The 25,063-nt window shown below is 43.7% G+C and overlaps 1 long non-coding RNA gene across 1 annotated transcript; it reads left to right on the forward strand.

Annotated features, from left to right (window-relative positions):
- Window positions 1-990: 990 nt before the first annotated feature.
- LOC135976514 (uncharacterized) lies at window positions 991-24,566 on the forward strand. The gene is made up of 2 exons (XR_010593697.1): window positions 991-1,122; window positions 23,616-24,566. It is a non-coding gene; the product is annotated as an uncharacterized LOC135976514 (long non-coding RNA).
- Window positions 24,567-25,063: the final 497 nt, after the last annotated feature.

A 25,063-nucleotide genomic window follows, 5' to 3' on the forward strand; every position in this document is an offset into this window, starting at 1 on the left:
CAGAAAGGGCAGGCCTGGCTGTGTGGGGATCCAGAAGAACCCAGTCCTGTCTATCCAAACTAGTAAAGAGATTGGCACAAAGGCGGTAACCAGGTGGATAGGGGGGATTACATAGCTTTATCTGTGGAGGATTGATTGTTTCAAATCAGGGCCACATTAAACGGAAGCAAATAAATAGGCGGACAGCATCTTCTCGAGAGCCAATCATTGTGCAATATTAACAATGTTTGATTTTCCGACCTCCACCGTGTGTGTGTATTCTGTGTTTGACACTGTGGAACTGCTTCAATCCAGAGCTGTAGGACACAACAATCACGTAAAGCGTTAGAGTTTAACAAAAATAAGTACCCAAAAAAATACTGAGTGGATTGATAAACCGGTGTAAATCAGTAAAAACTGAACTCCTTCAATGAAAAAAATGGTAATTTATCAGCAAAAATCGGTAAAAACTGAAAACATGGAACGCTATCTGTCATATACAGGAGGGCAGATGAGACATTGTGATTTTCTTTTCTGGCCTTAAGCTCTGTGACTCTATTCCCACATGCAAATGCTGCAGCTTCTATTTCCCTAATGAAAAAATACTTTAGGCTCCTTTATAGTTTGTTCCTTTAGTTGCAGCTGAGATCTATGGTACATCATAACACACTGCCTGATTAACAGGTCATAAACTCTCCTGGGCTGATCGAAAACCTGGCCATGTGATTTGTCATAAGAGCATCTTATGACTTGAAAACATTCACTTTACATATGAAGAGGGTTCTTCTTTTCTGGTGTTCACTTCGCCTTTTTCCTCTTTCGTAGTTTTGATATGAAGTAACTGGCAACCTCAAGGATTAAAAAAAATTACAAGAATTACTTTCCGAGGCAGATCCTTTCAGCCACGGTCGGCCCAACTCCCATCCTGGCAGAAATCTGGGGGTTGTGTGACCCAGCATACCCCCCCCCCCCACACACACACACGTCACCTCTGGTCTAATTTCAGTTGTTGGATTTAGTGTGCGGGTGCTAGGTGGTGTTGGTGGCCTGTCATTAGTGTTCCACCTAGGAGCAGCTTCCACTAAGTGCACTTCCACCTAGGAGCAGCTCGGACAGGTCGCCGTTTGTGGGGAGCCGCCCGAGGTGAGTGCCCCCCGGATCCGGCACCCAGCATCCCCTCCCATTCCCCAACCCGCTGCCCCGAGCTCCCTCCTGCACCCAAACTCCCACCCTCTAAGTTAACCAGCATTTTTCACTTACTGGCACTCCCCCATTCCCCCAGCATGCCTGATAAAACAGCTTTTGCTGCATTGAAAACATTGGTTTATGGCTGGATTTATGTCTCCATTATAGACACTCTAGCTCTGTATGTAAAGACACATGAATAATTGCTTGGTCCATAAAAGACTAGGGGCCAGTTCTTCAAGATACTAAATGCTGCCAATTCTGTTCAGGGTCAGGCCTTCTATGTGGAGTGGAGACCAAATGCCTTCAGGATGCAATTTGTCTAACTGGAATTGGTAAAGGCAATTTTCTCTGAGGAGTCAGAGCAACCACTGTGTGGTTACAAGAAAAGCCTCTAATTTTAGTGGTTGTGGTAAGATGTTGGCTGCATGTGTGTTCTCTCTTGCTCGCTGCATTGGCTCTGGCCAGTCAGCCTGTACCGCAGGATCCGACTGAACTTCCTAATAAATCCACAGACTTGGTTTTCAGTGAAGGAACTTGGTCAGGTTTATTGCCGACAAAGCACAGTGAGAATGGCTTGGCTTAATGGTTACAAGTACACTAACACATGTATGTCCGTGACAATGGACCAGCTCAGTCAGTGGCGGGACTTTCCACTGTCCCGTCAGCTAGACAATGGCACTCCCTCTGAGATACCACTTTATACCTCGATACAAACAAATTATGTATTGCCCCTCTGAGGTAGTTAGCTACCACCCATCACCTTGTACATGTTGATTCGATTAAAACATCTCTATCCATCATCCTGACCTTATCAGTAAGCGGGGTCAGCATGTCCCTGTTATCTTCGGGGAGCGTGCTTGTACCATTCTTGGTGTTCTGATACTGCCCTTCTGGAATGTGTTTGCAGGAGTGTTCTGTGCCTAGCGCTTCTTAGGAATGTGTCAGATTTCAGAGTAGCAGCCGTGTTAGTCTGTATCCGCAAAAAGAACAGGAGTACTTGTGGCACCTTAGAGACTAACAAATTTATTTGAGCATAAGCTGCAGCCTCTTATGGACCTCCAGGTTCAAGAATCCTGGCTCGACTGCCATTGCAGTCAGTGGAGAACTGCAGCATAGCACCTCCCTACATTCTTCATGGTCTCAGGGCATGCACACCTATCCCTGCCTCTCCACACCAGGGGATAGCATGGACAACCACAACTTCACCTACACTGATGGTTGATGTACGTGTAGGTACAATGGACATCCATGTTCCTTTCCCTTTTTTATTTATTAATGATTCCCAAATTTTTTGAAGTTAAAAAGTATTTACTATTATGTTCTTCAAATTTTTTGTTTTCATTATTGAATAAAACTCTTTATTTTGGAAACTATTCATCTTTATTAGTTCACAACGCATGGCATATAATGCCTGCAGGCAATGAAACTAGTGGTCTTGTACACTCACAACCCATAGGCTCAGTGACAAACACAGTGTAATAATCATAAATGTACAGCAAGCACCACAAAGTTAATAGGTGCTGTTAGTATATAGGCCTGTTTGTTAACCTGAGATAGTATTTTGGGTTTGATTTTTGATACTCTTATATCCTTACTTATATGTGTGAATAAAGAACAAAGACACCGTGTGTTGCTTCTGCCCAGCTGGATGGGTTTGTTAGTATAATGAGAAAAGAGATAAGGAATAGAGTTAAAAGTGTTACAGGGTATGGTGAGAGTGTAATATATGAGCATACACTGGAAGGCTGCCTGGCTCCTCTCTCACGCCAAGGTCAAGCAGGCAGTTAGGAGGGACAAGAGGGGTGGGGGTGGGGGTGGGGGTGAGGTAGAAGAAATATAGAAGCCAAGGAAAAGCCTGGCATTGACCAGTACACAACCTCACTCTTTACCCCTCCCATGGGATACAAAAGAGGTGGTACCAAGACCACAGACTCACGGCCCTCCAAAACGGAACATAACCATAAATTGTACGGGGTAAGACCAGGTGGGACCAGGTGTGTGCACTACAGGTATATTTGGGCCTGCTAAATGAAGAAAAAAAAGGTTAAAAGTGAAAAACTGAGAGCGAGCAGGTTAACACATGGAGTTGCCCAGAAACTGTTAACTACAGCAGGCAAGGGCAATCCTGTAATACACCTGACATGCAAACAAAAGCAACAGACACTGGGGGAACAAATTCAGGGTTTTCAAGAGCAGGAAACAACCCCCATTCTTCTCTGAGCCAGGATAAAAAACCCTAGGGGTAAGGGTTCCCAACTTTTTTAACCTAGGGAGCCCTACTCTTTGCTCAGAGCTAACAATATCCTTTTCTTCTTCTTCTCCTCCTCCTCCTCCTTAGTTTGCTTAATTTGCTGCTGTTAGTCTGTACTTTAAAATAACTTCACAGGGTTAACTGCTTGCTTTCCACCCTACTCTCCTTTCACATTTTTGTTTTTCTAACATTTTAATGGAGGGTACTTCAGATACTTATGTGAAATGGGGTTTTTTTTGGATAAAGCATGACAGAGGTCTGCTATATTCCATTGAAATTTTTGGCGACCCTGGAGACAAATGTTTTACTGCCTTTTTGAACAAACCCAAGGTAAAGGAACTGGAAGCACAGACTAAAGCAGCTGTGTTGCAAGGATTGTACTTGGTGGCTAAGTCATTACAGGCAAAATGCACCACCTTAAAGAATTGAATGCTGAAGTAAGTGATTTAAAGAAAGTGAGTGAAGAGTTAAAAGTAGTTTTTGCTCAAATTAGTACTACAGAGTTTAGAGGGAAGTAAACAGTTGGGAGTTGTGGAAATGTTAAAGAGTAACAGTTTTGGTGTTATAAGTAGGAAATTCTTGGTTTGATAATAAAACCCAGTTATGTAAATGTAATTATTTGTGCAACTGGGTACAGTCATGTTGGGTGGAATCCTGGTACTTAAACAAATTATACAAGGGGTCAGGTGGCTACTACCACCACTATGTTTTGTCCCCAGGAGTCTTTACAGCTATTCTGTGGGGAAATTGACCCTTTTTCCACATAAATGGTCTGTAAATAATGCATTTAGAGAAACAATCTAATCTAAATTATTTGACTATTGGACTATTTAATCAAAATCACTAAGTAATATAAGGGGTTTCCTTAAAACTTGACTGCCTCCGATTGTACAAGATGGGAATGTAATCTGGGTACAGTTGTGTAAAATAATTAAAGCAGTGCAAGGGATATTAGGTGAAAGAGAACTTTGTGTGTGTAAATATGTTGGGTAATTATGTAAGGTTTTAAGGACCTAAACCAACACTCATGGTTTGTAAAATCCTGTTGGGAGGTTTAAGAAAAATTGGCTTTGTTTTGTTTTTTACATAAAAAAAACAATGCCACTAAAACTCCATTTGAATCTCTCATTCAAAGTTGCAACACTGACAGACCCTTTTTTCCAGACATGGCAGCTAGTGTGATTTGGCTTTAGTATTTAGAATTTAACCCTTTGGGTATTTCCATGTTTTGATCAAGTTTAATATCTTTTTAAATAAGGATCAGGGAATCTGGCCATGGCTGGGGCTGCCACAACCAGGAGAATGAAGAGAGAGTCTGGATCTTTTTTTTTTTTTTTTTTTTGGTAACAAATAGCAGCTAAGAACTGCAGGAAAAGAACAAACAGTTAAAAGACAGCCTACCTCTGCAGCAAAGGCAGGGGTGGAATGTACAAAAGAAGCAATGTCAGAAACACTGAGCCTTAGGGTGGCTCTGAGTAATCAAACTGTCACTTTAATAAGTATAAATTTAATGCTAGTAAGTAACCCCGTACCAATGTGTAACATGTATGATTTTGGGGGGGGGGGATTTTAAGCATGCTAAAAATGATAATTACAAACAAATTTAATGTTCTAAGGTCCCATGGTAATGCTGCCTCTCAGCTATTACCTGTGAATAAACTTAAACCTTGGCCTTTATAAACCTGGTCTGCTGTACAAGAAGGGAAACTGAGGTACACCACCTCATGAATTTCATAAATAAACAATGGGATAATTCACCCTTTCCCTTAAGGGTAGAAGCCATTGAAACCAGGCCAGCCTATAGAACAAAACACAGGAAAGTGTGGAGGTAATTCTTCTGTTTTTCCTGCAATCAGCAAGTGAATTTTTAAAACAGGGGTCGGCAACCTACGGCATGCATGCCAAAGGTGGCACGAGAGCCAATTTTTGATGGCACGCGGCGGCGGGCTGAGCGGCTCAGCCGACCGCCGCTCTGGGGTTTCCGTCACCAGCTCCTGCATGCCGGGGTCCCGCCGCCAGTCCCACTCAGCACCCGCTGCCGTCCTGGATGAAGGAACCTCAGGCTGCTGCAGGCTGAGACCTCAGCTGGCAGGAGCCAGCGGCCGAAACCCCAGAGCGGGGGCGGGCTGAGTCGCTCAGTCGCTGCTCTGGGGTTCTGGCTGCTGGCCCCTAGTTAGCCGGGGTCCCTGCCACAGCCCCACTCACCTTGCTTCCGGTTGGAGTTCCAGTGCGGGCCCCCTGACAGACATGGTCCAGGCCTCCGGCCCTGCTCAGGCCTACCAGCCGCCAGCTCCACTCACCCCAGCTGCCGATCTGGGGTTCCAGCCACTGACCTCCTGCCAGCCGGTTAACAACTGATCACTCAGAAGCCTGTGTGCAGATTAAAGTACCCAAATACCTGCCAGACATTGGAAAACTAAGCACGGAAAAGCAAGGGCAAGGATCACACTAAACTGATACGATCTGTATTTTAATTTCATTTTAAATAAAGCTTCTGAAATATTTTGAAAACCTTGTTTACTTTACATATAACAGTAGTTTGGTTATATAATATATAGACTTATAGAGAGACCTTCTACAAAATGTTAAAATGTATTACTGGCATGCAAAGCCTTAAATTTGAATGTATAAATGAAGACTCTGCACACCACTTCTGAAATGTTGCTGACCCCTGTTTTAAAAGGAAGGGGTATTTTAAGCAATAATCTGCCTGTAATGACTTAGCCACCAAGTACAATCCCTGCAACATAGCTGCTTTAGTTTGTGCTTCCAGTTCCTTTACCTTGGGTTTGGTGGCAGATGACAGAACAAGAAGCAATGGTCTCAAGTTGCACTGGGAGAGGTCTAAGTTGGATATTAGGAAACACTATTTTACTAGGAGGGTGGTGAAGCATTGGAATGGGTTATCTAGGGAGGTGGTGGAATCTCCATCCTTAAAGGTTTTTAAGGCCCGGCTTGACAAAGCCCTGGCTGGGATGATTTAGTTGGTGTTGGTCCTGCTTTGAGCAGGGGATTGGACTAGATGACCTCCTCAGGTCTCTTCCAGCCCTCATATTCTATGATTCTATGATTCTATTCCCAGCTCCTAAATGGAGGGGCCCTTACCTAGTCCTTGACTGATTAGGACCCAGCCTGCTGCTATTGGGAACAGAGAATGGAGGATGTCATGGGCTCATTGCACACAAATAAAAAGGTCAGCAGTGCCTACCACAAAGCAATAACTCTCCTTCTCTGAGGCTGTGGACCTTGGTTCACCACTGGATTTCGGACACATTTTAAATTCAAATGCAAGCATACCTTTAGTTATGGATGTTGTGATGCTCTGTATCTCGGGTTAACACCCTACACCCCCACGTTCATCTTTATAAAATGATTGTGTGGTATCCAATGCAAAGTTTGTCATGTTGGGTGTCTTCAGAAGGCTCATGATGCACTGAGCATGGTTGTTATAATGATGTTATAGTAATTGTTACTGTGATGATATAGGTTATAATTTCATGTATATAGTTATGAGGCTGCAAATGTATCCTCATGGCTTAAAGCAAGCCCAGGCAAAAACTCTCCAAGAACAAAGAGGCAGTTCACACCTCATCAGGGCATGTATGGGACAAACCAAGCCCAGCCTCAGAGGAACAAAGGATGCTAACCTAGGCAACAACAAAAGGATCTGTTAGACTCTGAGTGAGTCACCCCCCCTTCCTTTGGTCAGTTTAGAACTGCAATGAGGTAAATGCTCCCTGACTCTGAAGGGGGGGGGGGCAAAGCCAAGAGGGAAGAAAGGACATGATAAAAGGGAGAGACATTTGCCATGCTCTTCCTCTCTTTTCCACCTACGTCTATAGACACCACACCAAGCAACTGAAGCACTGATCAAAGGGGAGAGCCTGGCTGAACAGCAACCAGCCAGCCTGTGGTGAGAAGCATCTAAGTTTGTAAGGGCACTGAAAGTGTTAATATCAGCTTAGAATGCATTTTGCTTTTATTTCATTTGACCAAATCTAACTTGTTATGTTTTGATTTATAATCACTTAAAATTATTCTTTGTAGCTAATAAATCTGTTTGTTTATTCTACCTGAAACAGTGTGTTTGGTTTGAAGTGTGTCAGGGACTCCCCTTGGGATAACAAGCCTGATACATATCAATTTCTTTGTTAAATTGATTAACTCATATAAGCATGCAGCGTCCAGTGCGCATAACTGGATACTGCAAGACGGAGGTTCCTAGGGTTGTGTCTGGGACCAGAGATATTGACTAGTGTCATTGGGTTGCACAATCCAAGGAGCAGCTTACATGCTAGAGTCCCAGGAGTGGGGGTTCTCACAGCAGAGCAGGGTAAGGCTGGCTCCCAGAGTCAAGGATTGGAGTGACCTAGCAGATCACTGGTCCAGACAACACCAGAGGGGAACGTCACAGATGTAAGCTAAGGGTTTTGAAAGACCCAACTCAAGTGAGGAAGTGCAAAACTGCACCTTCAGCTTTTTTTTTTTTTTAATTATATGTTCACATGACTTTCCTTCAGGAATTCTCTGTACCCAAAGTGCACAAAACAAGTTGCAGCTCTTTGATCATTTGGGTGGGGTGAAATTAACTGTTTATGATATGCTGATTTACTGCAAAAATGATTGATGAGCTTTTGGGAATTAAAAAAACGTTGTCACGGAAGTATCAGAAATATTTTGAGATGAACAAAGTGTCTAAGCTCTCACTCGATGTAAACTGATATGCATAGGGGCCTGTGCTTTTGCAAGATGATGGCCCAATGGCATGTGCTTCCAAAACACTATCTAAAACCCCATAGCCCAGTGTTTAGATTTAGAAGAAATGATGGGAGCTGGTTTGCTTATGAGTAGTTTCTTAAATATGTTTCTGAGCCAAATCAGTCAAAGTAGAAACATACCATGAACTGTCAGACCCGCATTACAGCAACCCCTGTGCCAGAGTACATACAACCTGAACTTCAGAACAGGAACATGATTTTAGCCAAAGTACAGATTACACGTGTAACATGCTTTATGCACCAAGGTCATATGTCACAGCCACTCCTAAGAGTCTGTCCTATAGGAAAAACAGAAAACATCTACGGTGCATTTTCATTACATTAACTCAGGTGGCTAGCATCCACATAAGCCTACCCTGGGTGTGTGCAGTCACACTGCAAAGCTCCAACCAAATTACTGTGACCTCACTGGCACAGCATTCTCCCATGTGTTTTGCTAAGACTCCTAGGGGAACATCCAAGGGTTCTTTGTGCTGCAGTAAGCTGAGCCACTCTATGATTTTTTCCCAGTGAATTGTTGGGGATTGGTCCTGCCACCTGGAGCCTGCCTTTGTTGCTCTGGGGGATTTTCATTGCCGATGACTAGGTGTGTTCTTACTTTTCAATGCAAAAGCCCTCTCAGTAGCATTCAGGGTATCCTCAAGAAACAATGAGCCACTGTAAGATGTAAGATTTCCATTACTTGCATCTGAAGAAGTGAGGTTCTTACCCACGAAAGCTTATGCTCCCAATACTTCTGTTAGTCTCAAAGGTGCCACAGGACCCTCTGTTGCTTTTTACAGATTCAGACTATCACGGCTACCCCTCTGATACAATGAGCCACTGTGATCCTTAGTTTTGTCTAGGGGTACATCTTCACTGCAGAGTTAACCCAGAATCTTACTCAACTGTTGCCCCAACTCCTCTGCTGTCCATATGCAAAATCCCCTCACCCTCGTTTAGTGGTACTTTGAACCCTGGACTAGCTGGGCCAGAGCCCGGTTGCCATGCTCTCTCCAGCTGGTAACCTCCTCACGTTGCAGTGGGGATGCAGGCTAATCACTCACAAGCTGATAGTCCTCCAGTGCCTTCCCACAATTCCACCCTGTGTAGGTGTCTGGGCTTGTGGTTCTAAATCAGGTGTGTGCTTTTGAAAATCTTTTCTGGGACCCTTACATTAGGTACCTATTTTTGAAGATGTAGGCCCAAGACTTGAGGATTAAACGTGTATTTTTGCTATTCACATTCTGGGAAGGGCTGGCCCCTGAAACATAGATTTACATTGAGCCCCCAAACAAAGACGCCTGTCTGCTCACAATCGAATATCTTTGGCTCTTTGTTACTGAAAACCAGCGTATTGGTTGGTTACAGCTGTGCCTGAAGCTGCTGCGGCTGTATTGCTAAGCTGTACCACTGCAGTCCTTGGACACATGTGCACAGACCTGGGGAACAGAAAACTGGGCCTCTCTGCTCTGAAAGTACAGGCCTCCACCACATGAATTCAAGGCAAATCATCATTAATTCTGAGCAGATTTCAGGATTATATCCTCTGGCAAAGTCCAGCCACTAGAGCACAACATAATACAACATTTGAGTAGTTCAGATTTCACCTAACAGGTAACTGTGGTGCTAGGCAGACCATTTGTTTGGTTTTAAGTCAGACAATTCTGTTTTTTCAAGGTTTTGTCCCCTGTCCTGTACAGATGTAAAACTGGATGTAGTTTTGTCTGGTAACACGCTGCACAGGACAGAGGATGACATTTTGAAGAGCATGCCGCTCTGCCCCTGCTGGTGTGACCTCACACACACCATACGTGCGTGTTTGTACTGGAGGAGGTGGGGGTGGCACACTCTTTAAAATGGCGTAGGTCCAGAGAAGGTCAGTGAAGAGAGCAAGAGTTACAAGTGGGTGGTTCCATAAAAGAGACACTGTAAAAAACTGGACTATTTTTCCACAGCAGGAGACAACTTGCAAGGGTAATCATTTGAACTTGGGTTTCCCACCTCAGTGCCCTGACACTATAGCCTACAGTTTAATCTTTGTTTCTGGCCCAGTGATTATTTCTCCACAGTGGAACAACTTCAACAAGATAGACTGAGAGAAACCTACCTTAGAATACCTCATACCCCACTGGTTAGAGCACTCTCCTGAGAAGCAGGAGACCCAAAATCAACTCCCTTCTGCACATCAGATAAGGATGTATTGAACCCAGATCTTCCACATCGCTCATGACTACCCCAACCACTGCACTAAACGTTATAAGGTAGGACACCACCATCTCCTCCTTTGGCCATTTTGTAAATAGTCAAAATTGACACACTCACAAATAGTTTGGGTAGATTTGAAACTGCATTTTTGGTGAACAAAATATTTGTCTGAAAAAACTTCACCCAGCCTATGTCAGAGGGATGGGTTACCTCATCCCAGCCTCCAATCATCTGCCTTGATTTCTGCTCTGGTGGTGGGGTGCTTTGGGTTGGTCGTTTATCCAGGCAAATATTCCAAACAAATTTTCAGCCCTTTCTGTAAACTCAGATAGACCCTCACACCTTAGAAAATCCAATGGGAGGGTTTCTTCCCACTATGTGCCTCTTTCCTCTTCCCTGGCTTTCATCAACTGACTTCTTATACAGAGGACAGTGCTTAATTCATAATTAAAGAGGTACTGGAGTTCAAGGAATTAGGTGCTAGGGCACAAGCAATTTTTTTTACTTTCATAACTGACATGGCAAGCCTAGAGGTGCCAGGGCTCAGCTCTGGCAAGCCCTGGCAGAAATTAAGTACTGACATAGGCTGATGAAAACATCTGCTTTTTTCCAACTTTCTTTGTCCTTCCTGACTGTCTTTGAAAACAGTTATGGCCTTCTTAGAGCACAAAGAATTAACTCTTTACTCTTTAACCATCAGATTTTCCTAAGCCTCATTGACTTCACTCAGATCTTCACAGTTATATGCAAAAAGCAGAAGATGAAGGGGTTAAGTGGGAAGGATTTTGGGCGGGGGGGGCGGGGGGGTTGGGTATAAAGACCATGGCCTAAATTCAGACCAGGCATAAACAGGTGTAACTCATAGAACAACCAATGGGAGTGGCACATTCTTATGGCAGGGTTGAATTTGGCCTTGTGAATGTGGGATAAAAGTTCTACTGATCATCAGGAACACACTACCATGGACACAAAGGCCTGTCTTTACTCACACATCTGGTATGAAATGAGGACTGTGTCTACAGCTTTGAATGATAGCATGTGTGATTTAGTTCTTATTTTGTAACTATTCAAAGGTTCAGCACTGTATGTCCCCAAAACATCCTTTCATTAGAATATGCTTAGTCCGTGATCCTGACTGTCCCATTTCTCCTGGTTTGCTGCTTTCTACTAATGATACTAACCTAGAGAACTAGAAGAATTCTTCTGCCAACTCCGCCTCAGGTAAATCTTTCACAACAAAGACACCACCACCCACAACTATCACATCCCCACCGACAGTCACAAGAAAAAAATCATCCGACTGGACAACAAACAGCGGAGAAAACCACACAATGGATCATTACATTGGCTGCTTCAAGGGAAAAAAATCAACTGTGAAATCCTCAGATATCCATTACATCCAGCGCAGTCTCCGTACCACCCATGGGATAATCTCTGAAATCCAACCACCAGATAGTGATCAAACCAGTAGACTAAGGGCGGTACTATTGTAGTCCCTAATTGTGGCAACTGTGTCAAAAAGACGAACAGATGAGTCTCTGACACCACCTACTATAAAGAACTATAAAACAACCTCACACCATAATTCACACAGGAATTTAAAGACATTATCAAATCTTTCCCCAAACAATTCCAAGAAAAGCTCTATAATCTCATCCTCCCTCAAACTCTCCCCATGGAACTTCGTGCTTCCCAAGATACCCAGACAGGGGAAGCCAGGCAGACCTATCGTATCTGGCCATGGCACTTTCACTCAAGCAAAGTCAGGACTCATAGAAACCATCCTCAATCCTCTCACCACTGCAAGCTTCCTCCAAACACTTCCAAGTTCCTCCAGAAACTCTGCAACATTAACAACCTTGCCACCATGGATGTCACAACCCTATACACCAACATCCCTCACCATGATGGCATCACTGCCTGTCTCAAATACTTACAAAATAATGTAAAGCTCTAAGAAATGCACTCAACACATATAGCCAAACTCACCCATTTTATCCTCACACACAGCAGCTTCATGTTTAACAACAAACACTGTCCAACCCAGGGGGATAGCTGTGGATACTGGGATGGCTCCCCAATATGCCAGCCTCTTCATGTGCCAACTTGAGGAAGAAGTTCTCGAAAAATGTACCACAAAACCAATGTTATACCCGAGATACACCAGCGATATGTTCATCCTCTGGCCGGACGACTTAAACTCCCTCATAGATTTCCACCACAAATTCAACAGCTCCCACTCATCCAGGAAATTCTCTCTAGAACACTCCCACACCAACATCAACTGCCTGGACAATGCAATTAGCTTCAACCATGGAACCCTACCAACAGTAATACATGAGAAATCTTCGGATCACCACGCTTACCTCCACAGATCCAGCAACCACCCAGACATACCGAAAAATCTGATCTACAACCAGCACTCAGATACCACAGAATATGCTCCGAAAAGAAAGTCCAGGATACACACCTAAACACTCTTAACACCATCTTCGCTAAACAAGGACATGCCACCAGAGATGTAGATCACATCATGGACAGGGCCACCCAAATACCCAGTGAGAAACAGCTTCAACCCCAAAAACAAAACAAACCACACACCCCTAGTTGTCATCAATCATCCCACACTGGAAACCATACATGGGATAACATCAAACAATTACAGCCCATAATTGATGGAGACCACATCCTGAAAAATCTTTCCTGAACCCCTCTTCTGGCCTTGAAACAACCCCCCCAAACCTCACCAAACTCATCATCAGAAGCAAGCTCCCTACAGACTAGGAGACACCAACTCACAGTGGCACCAGACCCTGCCAGAACAACAGATGCAAAACCTGCAGACACAGCTCCACTGTTACGATGATCAATATCACCCACAACACACCTTTTAAGACTAATGGGTCCTACACATGCCTATCACAGCATGTGGTGTACCTCATCCAGTGCATCAACTGTGCCAATAACAGCTATGTGGGTGAAAACAGACAATCACTATTCTTTTGAATGAACTCACACAGAAAAATGATAATAGACAAAACCACCATATCACCTGTAGGTGAACACTTTTCACAAAGCCATCACTCCATATCTGATCTTTCAATGCCCCTTGTCAAAGGAAATCTGCACAACACCTACAAATGAAAAGCCTGGGAACTTAAATTTATAATGCTACTAGATGCTAAAAACCATGGATTTAACAGGGACACTTGTTTCACCCTTATGCTTAACAGTCTTTCCCAATTTGTATTTACCTCAGGGCTTGTCAACATTACTGTTTGTCAGTATAAATTATATCGCTCAGGGGTGTGAATAAGCCACCCCCTCTGAGTGACGTAAGTTACACCAACTTCAGTGCCGGAGTGGACAGCGGGAGAGCTCTCCCCTGTTGACACAGAGCGTTTCACCAGACCCGCTGCACTGCTGTAGTGCTTCTAGTGTAGACTAGCCCTCAGACACTCCTATTTCCTTTCCTTGACCCGTTAGCTCAAAAACTTGTAACTTCCACCAACATAAGCTGCTCCAGTAAAAGATATTACTGCACCTATTTTGTCTCTCTCACATCCTGGGAACAACATGGCTACAAGAAGGCTGCAAACAAAAATTAGAAGTTGACAGTGTCTCTTAACATACAAGGTCAAAACGCCCAAATACAATGGTTGTGGGAATTGTTGCCATAGTTAAATTTCCCAACCTTTGTGGGATGGAAAAATTCTCTCAATCAGTGCAGTAAATACATTCTTCTGTATCCCCAAGCAAACACACTTGCAGCTTATGTGAATGTGCAACTTGATGCTCAGAGTGAAGTCAATACACCAGTGTATATAAACTGCACTGAGGAATTTACGATTTCCCTGATGCTTCCAGGGACATCAGCACCACCTACACATTCAAACATGCTGTCTTATATCCTAAGCAGATGTTTATTTCAAGACCTGGAGCCCTAGATCTGGAATCCACATCTTGGTGTGTAGCTAAAGAATGACGCAACATACTGTGCTAGGCTTCTTCTCCCCCATTAGGCGAGCTGCAGGTGGGTGGGGTTTGAGAGAGACACTGATGGAAGAGAGTGAAATAAAGTGTTGATTTGAGCCGTGGCCCGTTGTCATCGCTGGGGAGGGGTGTCACTGCTGTGTTAGGGCCCCAGGCCCAGATCCTCAAAAGTATTTAGGAAGCTAGTGGGAGTTCGAGACCTTGATACTTTGGAGGATCTGGGCACTAGACACAGAGTTGGTTGGATTTTTAGATAATGTGGTCTTGACTCTTTCCCTTGGATACCACTGATATTAAACCGGTCTCAGAATTGCAGGATGGTGAAGAAATGAACCCATGCCGCCAAAGAGAAGCATGGTCCACTAAGCAGCTGCCACAGCTATAACCAAAAAGGCCAACATGGAGCAGGTCAGGTCACAGTCGCCTCCACTCTCCCTCTCCATCACTATCCCAGAAGGTTGAAGATTATTTCTGCTGTCTGGAATTCATGTAGCACTCAGGTGCAAGTCCTCAGGTTGTGCACACGAGGTTTCTGGTTAGGGTCTGCATCACTGAAAAGCAGCATGTCACCCAGTAGCACCCTCTCCTAGGACACCGCCCCACCCCACGCACACACACACCTGAACTGCGCTGCCATCATTTTCGTCTTCACAGTCGACATCTATCTCCACTTCATCATCATCCACCATCACCCTGCAAGCTTGCCTTTAACTATCTACCACAGGTCAGTACCCCGCCCCATGCCCTTCCCATGGCTGGTAAGAACAATCAACAGCATAGCATTCCGCTGACAGTCTCCCTCCACCAGCACCATCTACGCCTGTCCCTCCCCACTCCACAGATGGACCCAGGATGCCAGCAAATCCCGCCCGAGACTCAGTTCTGCTGACCACACACCCCTCAACCAGAATCTGAAGCTGGTTTTACACTCCTTGTCAACAAGAACAAGGCCATGTGTGGGAAAGATTGGGCTTGAAATAGGAGCATGCACGAGGCCTCACAAGTGTGCTGGGGGTACATAGATCTAGTGGTCAGTAAGGCCCACATGAGCAATTACATTCCAGGTGGGGTGGACCAGGCCATCTCAGCCTTGAATGTAAGATTGGAATAGAATAGCAGATGCAGGACCTCCTCAGGATCTGATGACACTTTCACGGACTGTTCCAGAATGTGGAGTTTGAGCCTTGCAACTTGCGACTTACTCAATTTGCCTGTCATTTTTTGCTAGGTAGCACAGCTGCTAGGTATGTGTGCCTCTGCCCACCAGGGCCGGCTCCAGGGTTTTGGCCGCTCCAAGCAGACAAACAAACAAACAAAAAGCCGCAATCGCGATCGCGATCTGCGGCGGCAATTCGGCGGGAGGTCTTTCGCTCGGAGCAGGAGTGAGGGACCATCTGCCGAATTGTCGCTGAACAGCTGGACGTGCCGCCCCTCTTCGAAGTGGCCACTCCAAGCACCTGCTTGGTAAGCTGGTGCCTGGAGCTGAGCCTGCTGCCCACCCAATGACCCAGGTAAGGGATCTTTGCTGCCCCAGCCTACACTTTGACATCTTGAGTGTGAGGCCTGTCTCCCTGAGGCTTCTCAATACCTTCCCCACCTGTGCTTTGTGCTCCTTCTTGGAGTCACTAAATATAGTGATGTAATCTTCGTAGCTGATAGCAAAGTCCTGGAATCCATGTAATGCCTGATTAACCAGCCTATGGAATATGGCTCTTGCATTAATTAGAAGGGTAGCACCTTAAACTCAAAATGTACAAAATCAGTAATGGAAGCAGACTTCTCCTGTTACTCCGTATCCAAGGATGTTTACCGCTATCTCTTGGTTAAATCCATAGTAGCTAACACCATATTTCATATATCATTTTTATAGTAATTTTTCTTGACATCAACACCCCCAGATTTGTACAAAGCATTGTTTGTGCAAGGGCAGGTAAGGAGTATGCTACCTTGTAGAAACCTTGATCCTGGAATCATTTCTTTCTCTGCATCCAGAGTATTGTGAATTCCCCATAAATTCCCCTTTAACACTGATATTAACCAGTTTTACTTGAGAATAAGGGAGGAGTATTTCCCAGAATAGAGAAGTCCTGAGGAAGTCACAGTGGATATGTCTCAAGATACCTTTTGTGTCACAATTCCTCCAAGTTCATTTGAGTCATAATTACTTATTTTCCATAATCTTGATATGAGGTAAGAAATGGCTTTTGCAGGAGCGGATATTAACTAACACGGTGGTTGGTACGTATGGATGCCAGCATATGTTGCTTTCTATGTCTGTTTCCAGAATTTCTCTGATTCATTTATATGTCATATTGTTTATATTACATCAGCACAAGGGGGCGCTTTCATATCAACTTTTCAATACATATTAACCTAAACTACAACGGAGATCAGGATAAGTATACAGAAAAAGAAATATGATAGGCCACTCAAAGAACAGCAAAACAAACACCGCATGCCAATTAATCTCTTCTTCCTGAATGGCTCAGCAGTCATAATTTTTTCTGATCTCAGCTGCAGCCAGTGCGCTGATATTTACATGTGAGATATGATTAGTGAGCATTACTCACCAATTTCAAACATTAGTTGAAAACAGTCACGTGACAAGTGAGTCAGTCATGTACTAGAATTTGTCTTGTGCATGCAACAATATTTCCTTAGCATTGAATACTTTGTTTTACAGTGCATGGAGGCCAAGCTCACATGAACATAATTTCACCGCTTTAGGAATATAGACAGTACAGAGTATAATACACACATACACAATGTGATATATGGCCTGCATTCTGTTACTATTTTCTGAAAAAGATCTGCAGCGCAGATGATCCAGCTTCCTTGGGTTCCTCTTAGAATACAGAACATTCCTGACTTCAGAATTTGAGCCACAAATTAGTTCCGACTTATTCTGAAATCTCATTACACCAACAAACGAAGAAGTGCAAGGTCATGCATTTGGGGATTAATAACAAGAATTTTGGTTATAAATTGGGGACGCATCAGTTGGAAGTAACAGAGGAGGAGAAGGATCTTGGAGTATTGGTTGATCACAGGATGACTATGAGCTGCCAATGTGATATGGCTGTTAAAAAAGCTAATATGGTTTTAGGATGCATTAGGCGAGGTATTTCCAGTAAAGATAAGGAGGTGTTAGTACCGTTATACAAGGCACTGGTGAAACCTCATCTGGAATACTGTGTGCAGTTCTGGTCTCCCATGTTTAAGAAGGAGAATTCAAACTGGAACAGCTACAGAGAAGGGCTACTAGGATGATCCGAGGAATGGAAAACCTGTCTTATGAAAGGAGACTGAAAGAACTTGGCTTGTTCAACTTAACCAAAAGAAAGCTGAGGGGAGAGATGATTGCTCTTTATAAATATATCAGAGGGATAAATATCAGGGAGGGAGAGGAATTATTTAAGCTTAGTACCAATGTGGACACAAGAACAAATGGATATAAACTGGATATTAGGAAGTTTAGACTTGAAATTAGACGAAGGTTTCTAACCATTAGAGGAGTGAAGTTCTGGAACAGCCTTCCAAGCGTAGTAGTGGGAGCAAAAGACATATCTGGCTTCAAGACTAAGCTTGATAAATTTATGGAGGGGATGGTATGATGGGATAGCCTAATTCTGGCAATTAATTTATCTTTGATTATTAGCAGGTAAATAGGCCCAATGGTCTGTGATGGGATGTTAGATGGGGTGGGATCTGAGTTGCTACAGAGAATTCTTTCCTGAGTGCTGGCTGGTGAGTCTTGCCCACATGCTCAGGGTTTAACTGTTCGCCATATTTGGGGTTGGGAAGGAATTTTCCTCCAGGGAAGATTGGCAGAGGCCCTGGAGGTTTTTCGCCTTCCTCTGCATCATGGGTCACGGGTCACTTGCTGGAGGATTCTCTGCACCTTGAGGTCTTTAATCCATGATTTGAGGACTTCAATAACTCAGACATAGGTTTGGGGTTTTGTTACAGGAGTGGGTGGGTGAGATTCTGTGGCCTGCGTTATGCAGGAGGTCAGACTAGATGACCATAATGGTCCCTTCTGACCTTAAGTCTATGAGTGAGGGCTCTTCTTTTTCTTCCTTCTGTTAATCCCATCAAAGGGGGCCCACTCTACAAGTCCTCTCCCTCCAAAGTGCCATATCCTCTATTACTCTACATGCTAACAGGCCTTCCTTTATGACGACATCTCACCACTTCTTGTTGGGTCAGCCTCCGTCTTTTTCCCCCATCAATTTTGGTCTGTTGGACTATTTTACCCATATACTTGTCAGGACTGTGCTGTACATGACCAAACCATCTGACCTTCCACCCCCTCATTTTTTTGTTTATGGATGTTACTTTGAGCATGTTTGTAACACACACATTCTCCATGTAGTCTTTCTTGCTTATGCCACTTGTCCATCTCAGCATTCGGATTTCTGTGGATCATTTACTCATGTTTCTTCTTTGTTGCCCAACACTGAGTGCCATACATTAACACTGGAAGGACCACCGTTTTGTAGACTTTCCCTATTAATCTTATTGATTTCTTCCTGTCATATTCTGCACCACTTATCTCTTTCCATTAGAACCAGGCATTTATTATCCTAGCTCTACTATTCTCCTTCACATCCCCAAATTCTGGAACCCAGATACTTGAAACTTTGCATTTTCAGTACTGTCTGCCAATCTAGTTTCAAGGAGAATTCTTCAGCTTTATCTGTGGAGGATTGATTGTTTCAAATCAGCGCCACTTTAAACGGAAGCAAATAAATAGGCAGAAAGCAGCTCCTTGAGAGCCAATCATTGCACAATATTAACATTGTTTGGTTTTTCCAACCTCCACCGCGTGTGTGTTCTGTGTTTGACACAGTGGAACTGCTTCAATCCCAGAGCTGCAGGACACAACAATCACATAAAGCGTTAGTGTTTAACAAAAATAAGTACTCGAAAAAATACTGAGTGGATTGATAAACGGGTGTAAATCATTAAAAACTGAACTCCTTCAATGAAAAAAATGGTAATTTATCAGTGAAAATCAGTAAAAACTGAAAACATGCAACACTACCTGCCATATACAGGAGGGCAGATGAGACAACGTGGTTTTCTTTTCTGGCCTTAAGCTCTGTGACTCTATTCCCACATGCAAATGCTGCCGCTTCTATTTCCGCAATGAAAAAATACTTTAGGCTCCTTTATAGTTTGTTCCTTTAGTTGCAGCTGAGATCTATGGTACATCATAACAAAATGCCTGATTAACAGGTCAATAAACTTTCCTGGGCTGATCGAAAACCTGGCCATGTGATTTGTTGTAAGAGCATTTTATGCCTTGAAAACATTCACTTAACATATGAAGAGGGTTCTTCTTTTCTGGTGTTCACTTTGCCTTCTTCCTCTTTCGTAGTTTTGATATGAAGTAACTGGCAACCTCAAGGATTAAAAAAAAATTACAAGAAAAGTAGCACAATCTTCACTGTCAGCAAAAACAAACTGAGAGTGAATTACCCACCAACCCCATACTAAGAGCCTAAGAAGATAAGAACGGCCATACTCGGTCAGGACCAATAGTCCATCTAGCCCAGTATCCTGTCTTCTGACAGTGGCCAATGCCAGGTTCTTCAGAGAAAATGAATAGAACAGGTAATCGTCAAGTGATCCATCCCATGTTGTTTACACCTAGCTACTAGAAAAGAAAGGCTAGACATACGCAGAGCATGGGGTTGCATCTCTGACCATCTTGGCTAATAGCCATTGATGGACCTATCCTCCATGAACTTATCTAGTTCTTTTTTTGAACCCTGTAATAGTTCTGGCCTCCACAACATCCCCTGGCAACAAGTTCCACAGGTTGACTGCATGTTGTGTGAAGAAATACTTCCTTTTCTTTGTTTTAAACTTGCTGACTATTAATTTCATTGGGTGACTCCCTGGTTCTTGTGTTATTTGAAGGGGTAAATAACACTTCTCTATTCACTGTCTTCACACCAAGATTTTATAGTCCTCTCTTTCCGAAGATGAAAAGTCACAGTCTTTTTAATCTTTCCTCATACAGAAATTGTTCCATACCCCTAATCATTTTTGTTGCCCCTCTCTGTACCTTCTCCAATTCTAATATATCTTTTTTGAGATGGGCGACCAGAACGGCACACAGTACTGGAGGTGTGGATGTACCATGAATTTATATAGTGTCATTATGATATTTTCTGTCTTATTATCTAGCCCTTTTCTAATGGTTCCTAACATTCTGTTAGGTTTTTTAATGCTGCTGCACATTGAGGAGATGTTTTCAGAGAACTATCCACAAAGACTCCAAGATCACTTCCTTGGATGGTAACAGCTTATTTAGACCCCATCATTTTATAAATGTAGTTGGAGTTATGTTTTCAAATGTACATTACTTTGCAGTTTTCAACATTGAATTTCATCTGCCATTTTGTTGCCCAGTCATCCAGATTTGTTATCAATTTATTTCAAAATCTCCTCTATTGATACCACAATCTGGGACAGTTCCTCAGATTTACCACCTAAAAAGAATGGCTCAGGTGTGGGAATCTCCCTCACATCCTTTGCAGTGAGGACTGAATCAAATAATTAATTTAGTTTCTCTGCAATGACATTGTCTTCCTTGAGTGCTCCTTTACCACTTTGATAGTCCAGTAGCCCCACTTTTCTGCTTCTGATGTACTTTTAAAAAATTTGCTGTTAATTTTTGGGTCTTTGGCTAGTTGCTCTTCAAATTCTTTTTTGGCCTGCCTAATTTTACTTTTACACTTGACTTGTGAGAGTTTATGCTTCTTTCCATTTTCCTCAGTAGGATTTAACTTCCAGTTTTTAAAGGATGCCTTTTTTGCCTCTAACCACTTCTAGGAGACACTTTTTCTCTGTGTGTTTTCCTCCTACAATACTTGCTTTAACTGCCGTTGGCAATTCCTCTTCATTGTCACAGATCTCATGCACATGGCCACCAGGGCACAGTTCCTGAGGTAACTACACCTATGACTCCTTTGTGGCTGGCTCAGGGCACCCTGCTAAGGTCTCAGGCTCTAGCTGTCACCTTTCTCATGGTGGAACCCACATTCCTCTCCCTGCAGATCAGGGATTTAGGCAGCTCCTCCTGCCCTCCACTGGGATCACCTGGGCACATCTGAGGGCATGTTTACACTACAGCATGACAATTGCCCAACTGTGGTGCGGCAGCTACACTACTGTAGCACTGTCTTGTAAATACGTCCTACACAGATGGAAGGGGTTTTCCGTCTATGTAGACAATCCACCTCTCCGAGAGGCGGTAGCTGGGTGGATGGAAGAATCCTTTCTGGCTGCATCTACACTGGGGGTCAGGTCGACCTAACTGCGTCACACAGGGCACGAAATCTTTCACCGTCCTAAGTAGATTGACCTAAATTTTAAGTGTAGATCTGGTCTGAGTTTAATTCAGCACCTGTCATCCTGGTCTCTCCAAAGCAGTAACAGAGTTAGTCAGTGACCATCCAGCAGAGTATTTTTTATTCAGAACAAAACCATTACAGAGATAACGTATCATAAAACAATAAAAAGTTCACACACATGCTTACCACTCAATACATGTTTCCCACATAGGACCCTCGTAGGCTTCAAAGTAATTCAGGTTCTCTCTCAGGACCTGGTTCTGTCTGGGTCACAATCTCATGTCAGTTTTTGGATGAGGTCAGAACAACCCCTCCCCCCTCCTCAGACAGTGGGTCATTAGATCATTTTCAGTTCTTTGTTTGCCAGTCTCTTGAACCAGGGTTTTCACATATAGGTCACCAGTCTCAATCCAGCCCAACTCAGAGACTTTAAGGCCAGACGGGACCAGCCTGCATGGGCAGAACTAGCCTGTCCTGCTGAGACCTCACTGCTGTTGTCGCTTGTGTTGGCTTTGATCTAGCTAGCTCCTTGACAGAACAAGGAATAATTGACAGAACAAGGAGTAATTTGACAGAACAAGGAGTAATGGTCTCAAGTTGCAGTTGGGGAGATTTAGGTTGGATATTAGGAAAAACTTTTTCACGAGGAGGGTGGTGAAGCACTGGAATGGGTTACCTAGGGAGGTGGTGGAATCTCCTTCCTTAGAGGTTTTTAAGGTCAGGTTTGACAAAGCCCTGGCTGGGATGATTTAGTTGGAGATTGGTCCTGCTTTGAGGTAGATGACCTCCTGAGGTCTCTTCCAACCCTAATCTTCTATGATTCTATGATTCTATGAAAGTGAGCTGAGGTCTGTCTACACCTACTGCAATCACCGTGGGGGGGAGGCTGTTCAAGATTGGCAGGTGAGAACTGTCTGAGACCATGGCAGGGAGGGAGAGAGAGACACACACATACAGAGAGAGAGAGAAACAGGAAGCAGCAAGGAAGAGCTGGCAGAAGTTGCTTGGCAGAGAGCTGAGTTTAGAAGGAGAGCAGTAACTATGAGCTGCTGGTGAGGAGCTTGGAGGAAGGCTGCTGGTGAGAGGAGACCAAAGCTAGGGACTCCTGTCAAGCAGAAGCCTCAGGTAGTGTCCCCTAGGAAAAGGGGAAGATCTGGCCCAGTCAGGGAAAGTTGAGCCCAGAAGTTGAGGGTTTTTGCAGGAGGGTGGATTCCCCTGAGTGGGGAGGGGTAGGTCTGACAGGCAGGTTGGCCTGGAGGAGTGGAATGCTGGAAGAGAGGGAGCCCTCGGGGTGAAGACCTGAGCGAAAGGCTGTGGGAGGACTGGTCACTCTCAGGCGAAGAGGCCTGGAAAGGGGGACCCTGGATTGGGGCAAAAGGAACTGGGAACAAAGTGTTCCCAGGTGGTGACTTGCTGGTTGTGTCCCTGGAGAGGGAGATGGAAAACCAACTGTATATTTGTTTATTGTGGAGCCAAACGAGCCACTCTTCCCTGTAGTGACCCCCATACAACAACCATGTTATGATGATGAAGGCGTTTTAGTGTTTATGGTCCCAGATTAGATTAGAGCACCTCACTGCATTAATAAATTAACACCACTCCTGCCAGGTAAACAAGTCTGATTATCCTTGTTTTACAGATGGGAAACAGCCTTTCTGTGCCTGAGTGACTTGTCCCAAGGCCACCCAATGAATGTGTGAAAGAGCCAGGGAATGAGTTCATGACTCCTAATCTATGCCCCAGCAAGAAGACAGCCCCTCCTCAGCCCCCTCTTCCCTTCCCCCAACCCAAAACACACACACGCTAAAATGTCCTGTCCCTGGAAGGCTTTTATTCTGTGGAACTTACTGTCCCTTTCTTCTTACCTTTCAGGTCCATGTTGGCAATGAGGAGTTCTTGCACTTGCGGGTGTTCAAAAGCCTTCCTCATGAGAACAAACCTCTGAGCCTCTCCAGTTATCAGAGCAGCAAGACTAAGCATGATGAGCTGACTTACTTTTAGGGGCTCTTTGGAAGATCCTCTCTCAATTTCTTTTTTATAGGCTACAAAGTGATGTTTCCTATACCAATGAATAGAATGAAAATGCATTTAAAAATCTTGTCTGAAAAATCAATTCCTTTTCTAGAGTTCCCTCCCTCCTCAGTATCCCAAAGAAGGGGCCTGGTTCTCCTCTCACTTACACTAGTGTAAAACAGGCGTAGTTCCATTGAAAGCAATGGATTTACACCGGCATAAATTCCTTGTAAGCGACTAGAGACTCATGCCCATAGAATCTGTTGTGAGCTAAAGAGAAAAGGGAGTGTAACCAATACAACTGTGACATAGAGCAGTATAAGAATTAGAATTTCTTCTAACCCTGTTACAGAATGACAATGTTACTCAATACATTGTAAAGAACAAACACATGTCATTGTTAGGGAGCTAAAGATGGAGGTTTACAACACTTGAAATAGTGAAAAGAAATAGGATTATAGTCATTTGAAATAGAAGCATTTCCTGGGCGATCAAATCCACCCCCTGCAAGGATATGATATAGTTCTCAATAGAGGACATGTCAGATATGACAGTGCTTCTTCACCAGATCTTAACCAAAAGTCCTTGTAAGGCATTAAAACCACATAGGCACTTCTAAACAAATAATATTTTTGCAGAAGGTGTATTTAGCAGGAGTTTCGCTCTGTTCTCTTAGCTGTTGTTGAAGATGTATGTATTGATTTGTATTGTTTTATTTATAAGGGCCATCTTCCTCACAACCCCAAGAAAGAGCAATCTCCCTGACAGACCAGCTGCCATTAAAATGCAGATTAAAAGTGCTATATAAGAGCTAAGTATTATTTATTAACTGGTTGAACAAAGGTTATGCTATATTTGTAGCATGCTAGCTCAATCAGAGCTAGCCCGGGTATGTCTCCTCATGCTGGGAATTGCACCTCCAGCTCGAAGTGTGGACATAGAGTAGAAGAATCATAAGATTCCCCTGAGACACAGGTAAGGAGAAGAAGCCTAACGCCTGAGGGAAGGGTGCATTCAGAGAGACCCAAAAGGCGACAGAGGTGCAACTAGCCTGTGACAATGACAGTACCTAAGTATGGACTTAGGAGCCGAACTTTAGGCAGTCACTTTTGAAAACCTTGACCCCAGCAAGTAGCAACTGTGGTAAAAATAAGTTTTGAAGGACCTACAAGAGGAGATTTTTCAAAGAACGAATGGCAGTTAGGAATCTAACTCGCATTGAAAATTTCTCCCAAGAGTTTGAAAGATTTGTAGTATGGAAAAAGGCCGTAAGGTGTTGTGCTTCTTTAGCTGCTGTGAGTTGATGT

Source organism: Chrysemys picta, chromosome 1 (assembly GCF_011386835.1).
Source record: "Chrysemys picta bellii isolate R12L10 chromosome 1, ASM1138683v2, whole genome shotgun sequence".
Classification (NCBI taxonomy): domain Eukaryota; kingdom Metazoa; phylum Chordata; order Testudines; family Emydidae; genus Chrysemys; species Chrysemys picta.